At 51.6% G+C, this 8,122-nt stretch overlaps 1 non-coding gene and 1 pseudogene across 1 annotated transcript; both read left to right on the top strand.

Moving 5' to 3' along the window:
* The first annotated feature begins 4,902 nt into the window (after positions 1-4,902).
* LOC138278669 (U5 spliceosomal RNA) lies at positions 4,903-5,068 on the top strand (annotated as a pseudogene).
* A 1,282-nt stretch (positions 5,069-6,350) lies between these two features.
* Positions 6,351-6,466, top strand: LOC138278661 (U5 spliceosomal RNA). The gene has a single exon (XR_011200801.1). It is a non-coding gene; the product is annotated as a U5 spliceosomal RNA (small nuclear RNA).
* Positions 6,467-8,122: the final 1,656 nt, after the last annotated feature.

The following is an 8,122-nucleotide window of genomic DNA, read 5'->3' on the forward strand; positions in this document are numbered from 1 at the left end:
CTTTGCCAGAGGAAGTTGGGCCCATATTTATACTTTTTGACGCTAAACTGCGCTAAAGCAGTTTAGCGTCAAAAAATTTAGCGCCGTCTAACGCCATTCTGAAGCGCCATGCGGGCGCCGTATTTATGGAATGGCGTTAGCCGGCGCTAGCAGACCGGCGCTGCCTGGTGTGCGTGGAAAAAAAACACGTAGACCAGGCAGCGCCGGCGTAGGGGGAAAATGGCGTTAGGGCGTCTTAAAATGGGGCAAGTCAGGTTGAGGCCAAAAAATCGCCTCAACCCGATTTGCGCCATTATTTTCAACGCCCAGACGGCATTTAAATGACTCCTGTCTTAGTAAAGACAGGAGTCATGCCCCCTTGCCCAATGGCCATGCCCAGGGGACTTATGTCCCCTGGGCATGGTCATTGGGCATAGTGGCATGTAGGGGGGCACAAATAAGGCCCCCCTATGCCACCCAAAAAAAATAAAAAATGTAAAAAATTATACTTACCTGAACTTACCTGAATGTCCCTGGGGTGGGTCCCTCCATCCTTGGGTGTCCTCCTGGGGTGGGCAGGGGTGGCAGGGGGGGTCCCTGGGGGCAGGGGAGGGCACCTGTAGGCTCATTTTGAGCCCACAGGCCCCTTAACGCCTACCCTGACCCAGGAGTTAAATAGTGGCGCAAATGCAGGGTTTTTTGACCCGCCACCTCCCGGGCGTGATTTTTGCCCGGGAGTATAAATACGACGCATTTGCGTCGCCGTCATTTTTTTAGACGGGAACGCCTTCCTTGCATCTCATTAACGCAAGGAAGGCGTTCACGCAAAAAAATGACGCTATTTGCCCATACTTTGGCGCTAGACGCGTCTAACGCCAAAGTATAAATATGGCGTTAGTTTTGCGCCGAATTTGCGTTGAAAAAAACGACGCTAATTCGGCGCAAACGGAGTATAAATATGCCCCTTGGGCCCATATTTATACTTTTTGACGCTAAACTGCGCTAACGCAGTTTAGCGTCAAAAAATGTAGCGCCGTCTAACGCCATTCTGAAGCGCCATGCGGGCGCCGTATTTATGGAATGGCGATAGCCGGCGCTAGCAGACCGGCGCTGCCTGGTGTGCGTGGAAAAAAAACACGTAGGCCAGTATTTATACTCCGTTTGCGCCGAATTAGCTTTGTTTTTTTCGACGCAAATTCGGCGCAAAACTAACGCCATATTTATACTTTGGCGTTAGACGCGTCTAGCGCCAAAGTATGGGCAAATAGCGTCATTTTATTGCGTGAACGCCTTCCTTGCGTTAATGAGATGCAAGGAAGGCGTTCCCGTCTAAAAAAATGACGGCGACGCAAATGCGTCGTATTTATACTCCCGGGCAAAAATCACGCCCGGGAGGTGGCGGGTCAAAAAACCCCGCATTTGCGCCACTATTTAACGCCTGGGTCAGGGTAGGCGTTAAGGGGCCTGTGGGCTCAAAATGAGCCCACAGGTGCCCTCCCCTGCCCCCAGGGACCCCCCCTGCCACCCCTGCCCACCCCAGGAGGACACCCAAGGATGGAGGGACCCACCCCAGGGACATTCAGGTAAGTTCAGGTAAGTATAATTTTTTACATTTTTTATTTTTTTTGGGTGGCATAGGGGGGCCTTATTTGTGCCCCCCTACATGCCACTATGCCCAATGACCATGCCCAGGGGACATAAGTCCCCTGGGCATGGCCATTGGGCAAGGGGGCATGACTCCTGTCTTTACTAAGACAGGAGTCATTTACATGCCGTCTGGGCGTCGAAAATAATGGCGCAAATCGGGTTGAGGCGATTTTTTGGCCTCAACCTGACTTGCCCCATTTTAAGACGCCCTAACGCCATTTTCCCCCTACGCCGGCGCTGCCTGGTCTACGTGTTTTTTTTCCACGCACACCAGGCAGCGCCGGTCTGCTAGCGCCGGCTAACGCCATTCCATAAATACGGCGCCCACATGGCGCTTCAGAATGGCGTTAGACGGCGCTAAATTTTTTGACGCTAAACTGCGTTAGCGCAGTTTAGCGTCAAAAAGTATAAATATGGGCCGTAGACCAGGCAGCGCCGCCGTAGGGGGAAAATGGCGTTAGGGCGTCTTAAAATGGGGCAAGTCAGGTTGAGGCCAAAAAATCGCCTCAACCCGATTTGCGCCATTATTTTCGACGCCCAGACGCCATTTAAATGACTCCTGTCTTAGTAAAGACAGGAGTCATGCCCCCTTGCCCAATGGCCATGCCCAGGGGACTTATGTCCCCTGGGCATGGTCATTGGGCATAGTGGCATGTAGGGGGGCACAAATAAGGCCCCCCTATGCCACCCAAAAAAAATAAAAAATGTAAAAAATTATACTTACCTGAACTTACCTGAATGTCCCTGGGGTGGGTCCCTCCATCCTTGGGTGTCCTCCTGGGGCGGGCAGGGGTGGCAGGGGGGGTCCCTGGGGGCAGGGGAGGGCACCTGTGGGCTCATTCTGAGCCAACAGGCCCCTTAACGCCTACCCTGACCCAGGCGTTAAATAGTGGCGCAAATGCGGGGTTTTTTGACCCGCCACCTCCCGGGCGTGATTTTTGCCCGGGAGTATAAATACGACGCATTTGCGTCGCCGTCATTTTTTTAGACGGGAACGCCTTCCTTGCATCTCATTAACGCAAGGAAGGCGTTCACGCAAAAAAATGACGCTATTTGCCCATACTTTGGCACTAGACGCGTCTAACGCCAAAGTATAAATATGGCGTTAGTTTTGCGCCGAATTTGCGTCGAAAAAAACGACACTAATTCGGCGCAAACGGAGTATAAATATGCCCCTTGGTGTTTTGTTCTGAGGCCTGCTGTCTACTCATTTGCATAGGCCAGGTGGCTCATGGGAAAGAATTTCTGCGGAGCGTGAGGCTGCTTTTCTTGGCTGTCTTGAATCATCACGACAGCAGGCATTAGATTGTCTCTGCTCCCAACATCTCTGCTGCCAGCAGGCCAGGGGTCACCCTACTTTTCACAGGTGGCCACCAACACTCAGGCTGTGCTTTTCATAGGGCTTGCCCGTTATTGGTGCCCGTTGTTGGTGCCCTTGGAGGTATACAGGAGGCTAGTTCTGGGTGCCTTGGGTGGTGTAAAGATGGCTAGTCCCGGGCTGGCTCCCTCTCAGATTCTTTTGAAAGGGGGTGTCTGGCTTGTGACTCTGGCCTAGTTAGCTAGATCCTTTTAGATTCAGGCTCAGTTAGAGGATGTGCCTGAAAGCACATGACTTGTTCTGGAGCATGGTGGTGGCCCACTGCATTTGGATGGGATGGTTATTGCAGGAAAGGGTCAATTATCATGGAGACAAAAGGCCCAGAGAGCGACTCCAACCGAAAGGGATAGTGATACAAGCAGGCCGAGCTGCTTTAAAGTGTGCTGCCTCTGAGGCCATGGGAAGGTAAGCAGCACTCTTTTGCAGCAGAACTGGGTTCAACATTCTGTCTAATTGCTTTGACACTGCACACAAATGTCTGGCAAAATCTACCAGAAGATAACCGTGTCAGGAAAGCATTGCAGGGAGAAAAAAAGCCAGCATTTACCATTGATACCTCAGCTTCTGCTTGTTATTCCCTTATTTTCACCTGCCTGCTGCTGCGTACCTGGGTGGTGTCTAATGGGAATACTATTAGCGCTGCAAAGCCTTACTGTGGCATCAGTGGCATTCAATACACACAATCTATAGGAAAACGTTTCCCTGCGCGCCCACTTCACTTACAGCCTGCCTCCAGTTTTCCCTTTTCCCTGCCCAGCAGACTCACCCTGGCCAATCAGCTGAGGCGAGTGCCACCGAAATTTGCATATGCCCAGACAGAACCCTGAAAACGGTCCACCATTTTTTCTTTCTCTACTTGAAGCAGGGGCCTTGAACGTTTGGGCTGTTTTGCTCTCCCCTGTGGTTCTTGCCCTGTTAAGTAGGGCGAAAAACCACCTCTCGGACCCTCGCCCTCGCAATGGCAGGGTCTCTGTTTGTGGCGCCACATGCCCTGCTAGGCTCAGCTTGTAACACACTCGGGTTTCTCTTCAAAAGAATAAGGCCCATATTTATACTTTTTGACGCTAAACTGCGCTAACGCAGTTTAGCGTCAAAAAATTTTGCGCCGTCTAACGCCATTCTGAAGCGCCATGCGGGCGCCGTATCTATGGAATGGCGTTAGCCGGCGCAAGCAGACCGGCGCTGCCTGGTGTGCGTGGAAAAAAACCACGTAGACCAGGCAGCGCCGGCGTTGGGCAAAAATGACGTTAGGGCGTCTTAAAATGGGGCAAGTCAGGTTGAGGCAAAAAAATCGTCTTAACCCGACTTGCGCCATTTTTTAACGACGCCCATCCCCCATCAACATGACTCCTATCATTGTAAAGATAGGAGTCATGCCCCCTTGCCCAATGGCCATGCCCAGGGGACTTCTGTCCCCTGGGCATGGTCATTGGGCATAGTGGCATGTAGGGGGGCACAAATCAGGCACCCCTATGCCAAAAAAAATTATTAAAAAAAAAAAAAAAATACTTACCTGAACTTACCTGAATGTCCCTGGGGTGGGTCCCTCCAGCCTTGGCTGTCCTCCTGGGGTGGGCAAGGGTGGCAGGGGGGGTCCCTGGGGGCAGGGGAGGGCACTCTGGGCTCATTTTGAGCCCACTTGTCCCTTAACGCCATGCCTGACCCAGGCGTTAAAAAGCGGCGCAAATGCGCCGTTTTTAGCCACGCCCACTCCCGGGCGTCTCTTTTGCCCGGGAGTATAAATACCACGTAAAGGCCTGGGAGTCATTTTTTAAGACGGGAACGCCTCCCTTGCATCTCATTAACGCAAGGAAGGGGTTCACGCTAAAAAATGACGCACACTCCGGGCACTTTGGCGCCCGAAGCGTCTAACGCCATAGTATAAATATGGCGTTAGTTGGCGTTGGTTTTGCGTCGAATTTGCGTCGAAAAAAACAACGCAAATTCGGCGCAAACGGAGTATAAATACGGGCCCAAATCTTTCGCCATTTACTAAAGATTTCCGTGGAGAGGAACGTTTACAAGTTTCATTCAATTTTTTGAGGCCTTGCCACAGGTGAGGCTGTTTATCGTTTGTTGAAGATAAAAGTGCTAGCAGTTGGGGTACACTTGTGGGCTGTCTGCTGTTTCATTTGCCAGAGGAAGTTGGTGTTTTGTTCTGAGGCCTGCTGTCTACTCATTTGCATAAGCCAGGTGGCTCATGGGAAAGAATTTCTGCGGAGCGTGAGGCTGCTTTTCTTGGCTGTCTTGAATCATCACGACAGCAGGCATTAGATTGTCTCTGCTCCCAACATCTCTGCTGCCAGCAGGCCAGGGGTCACCCTACTTTTCACAGGTGGCCACCAACACTCAGGCTGTGCTTTTCATAGGGCTTGCCCGTTGTTGGTGCCCTTGGAGGTATACAGGAGGCTAGTTCTGGGTGCCTTGGGAGGTGTAAAGATGGCTAGTCCCGGGCTGGCTCCCTCTCAGATTCTTTTGAAAGGGGGTGTCTGGCTTGTGACTCTGGCCTAGCTAGCTAGATCCTTTTAGATTCAGGCTCAGCTAGAGGATGTGCCTGAAAGCACATGACTTGTTCTGGAGCATGGTGGTGGCCCACTGCATTTGGATGGGATGGTTATTGCAGGAAAGGGTCAATTATCATGGAGACAAAAGGCCCAGAGAGCGACTCCAACCGAAAGGGATAGTGATACAAGCAGGCCGAGCTGCTTTAAAGTGTGCTGCCTCTGAGGCCATGGGAAGGTAAGCAGCACTCTTTTGCAGCAGAACTGGGTTTAACATTCTGTCTAATTGCTTTGACACTACACACAAATGTCTGGCAAAATCTACCAGAAGATAACCGTGTCAGGAAAGCATTGCAGGGAGAAAAAAAGCCAGCATTTACCATTGATACCTCAGCTTCTGCTCGGTATTCCCTTATTTTCACCTGCCTGCTGCTGCGTACCTGGGTGGTGTCTAATGGGAATACTATTAGCGCTGCAAAGCCTTACTGTGGCATCAGTGGCATTCAATACACACAATCTATAGGAAAACGTTTCCCTGCGCGCCCACTTCACTTACAGCCTGCCTCCAGCTTTCCCTTTTCCCTGCCCAGCAGACTCACCCTGGCCAATCAGCTGAGGCGAGTGCCACCGAAATTTGCATATGCCCAGACAGAACCCTGAAAACGGTCCACCATTTTTTCTTTCTCTACTTGAAGCAGGGGCCTTGAACGTTTGGGCTGTTTTGCTCTCCCCTGTGGTTCTTGCCCTGTTAAGTAGGGCGAAAAACCACCTCTCGGACCCTCGCCCTCGCAATGGCAGGGTCTCTGTTTGTGGCGCCACATGCCCTGCTAGGCTCAGCTTGTAACACACTCGGGTTTCTCTTCAAAACGAATAAATCTTTCGCCTTTTACTAAAGATTTCCGTGGAGAGGAACGTTTACGAGTTTCATTCAATTTTTTGAGGCCTTGCCACAGGTGAGGCTGTTTATCGTTTGTTGAAGACAAAAGTGCTAGCAGTTGGGGTACACCTGTGGGCTGTCTGCTGTTTCCTTTGCCAGAGGAAGTTGGGCCCATATTTATACTTTTTGACGCTAAACTGCGCTAAAGCAGTTTAGCGTCAAAAAATTTAGCGCCGTCTAACGCCATTCTGAAGCGCCATGCGGGCGCCGTATTTATGGAATGGCGTTAGCCGGCGCTAGCAGACCGGCGCTGCCTGGTGTGCGTGGAAAAAAAACACGTAGACCAGGCAGCGCCGGCGTAGGGGGAAAATGGCGTTAGGGCGTCTTAAAATGGGGCAAGTCAGGTTGAGGCCAAAAAATCGCCTCAACCCGATTTGCGCCATTATTTTCGACGCCCAGACGGCATTTAAATGACTCCTGTCTTAGTAAAGACAGGAGTCATGCCCCCTTGCCCAATGGCCATGCCCAGGGGACTTATGTCCCCTGGGCATGGTCATTGGGCATAGTGGCATGTAGGGGGGCACAAATAAGGCCCCCCTATGCCACCCAAAAAAAATAAAAAATGTAAAAAATTATACTTACCTGAACTTACCTGAATGTCCCTGGGGTGGGTCCCTCCATCCTTGGGTGTCCTCCTGGGGTGGGCAGGGGTGGCAGGGGGGGTCCCTGGGGGCAGGGGAGGGCACCTGTAGGCTCATTTTGAGCCCACAGGCCCCTTAACGCCTACCCTGACCCAGGAGTTAAATAGTGGCGCAAATGCAGGGTTTTTTGACCCGCCACCTCCCGGGCGTGATTTTTGCCCGGGAGTATAAATACGACGCATTTGCGTCGCCGTCATTTTTTTAGACGGGAACGCCTTCCTTGCATCTCATTAACGCAAGGAAGGCGTTCACGCAAAAAAATGACGCTATTTGCCCATACTTTGGCGCTAGACGCGTCTAACGCCAAAGTATAAATATGGCGTTAGTTTTGCGCCGAATTTGCGTCGAAAAAAACGACGCTAATTCGGCGCAAACGGAGTATAAATATGCCCCTTGGGCCCATATTTATACTTTTTGACGCTAAACTGCGCTAACGCAGTTTAGCGTCAAAAAATGTCGCGCCGTCTAACGCCATTCTGAAGCGCCATGCGGGCGCCGTATTTATGGAATGGCGATAGCCGGCGCTAGCAGACCGGCGCTGCCTGGTGTGCGTGGAAAAAAAACACGTAGGCCAGTATTTATACTCCGTTTGCGCCGAATTAGCTTTGTTTTTTTCGACGCAAATTCGGCGCAAAACTAACGCCATATTTATACTTTGGCGTTAGACGCGTCTAGCGCCAAAGTATGGGCAAATAGCGTCATTTTATTGCGTGAACGCCTTCCTTGCGTTAATGAGATGCAAGGAAGGCGTTCCCGTCTAAAAAAATGACGGCGACGCAAATGCGTCGTATTTATACTCCCGGGCAAAAATCACGCCCGGGAGGTGGCGGGTCAAAAAACCCCGCATTTGCGCCACTATTTAACGCCTGGGTCAGGGTAGGCGTTAAGGGGCCTGTGGGCTCAAAATGAGCCCACAGGTGCCCTCCCCTGCCCCCAGGGACCCCCCCTGCCACCCCTGCCCACCCCAGGAGGACACCCAAGGATGGAGGGACCCACCCCAGGGACATTCAGGTAAGTTCAGGTAAGTATAATTTTTTAC

This window comes from Pleurodeles waltl, unplaced genomic scaffold, assembly GCF_031143425.1.
Source record: "Pleurodeles waltl isolate 20211129_DDA unplaced genomic scaffold, aPleWal1.hap1.20221129 scaffold_525, whole genome shotgun sequence".
NCBI classification, from domain to species: Eukaryota; Metazoa; Chordata; class Amphibia; order Caudata; family Salamandridae; genus Pleurodeles; species Pleurodeles waltl.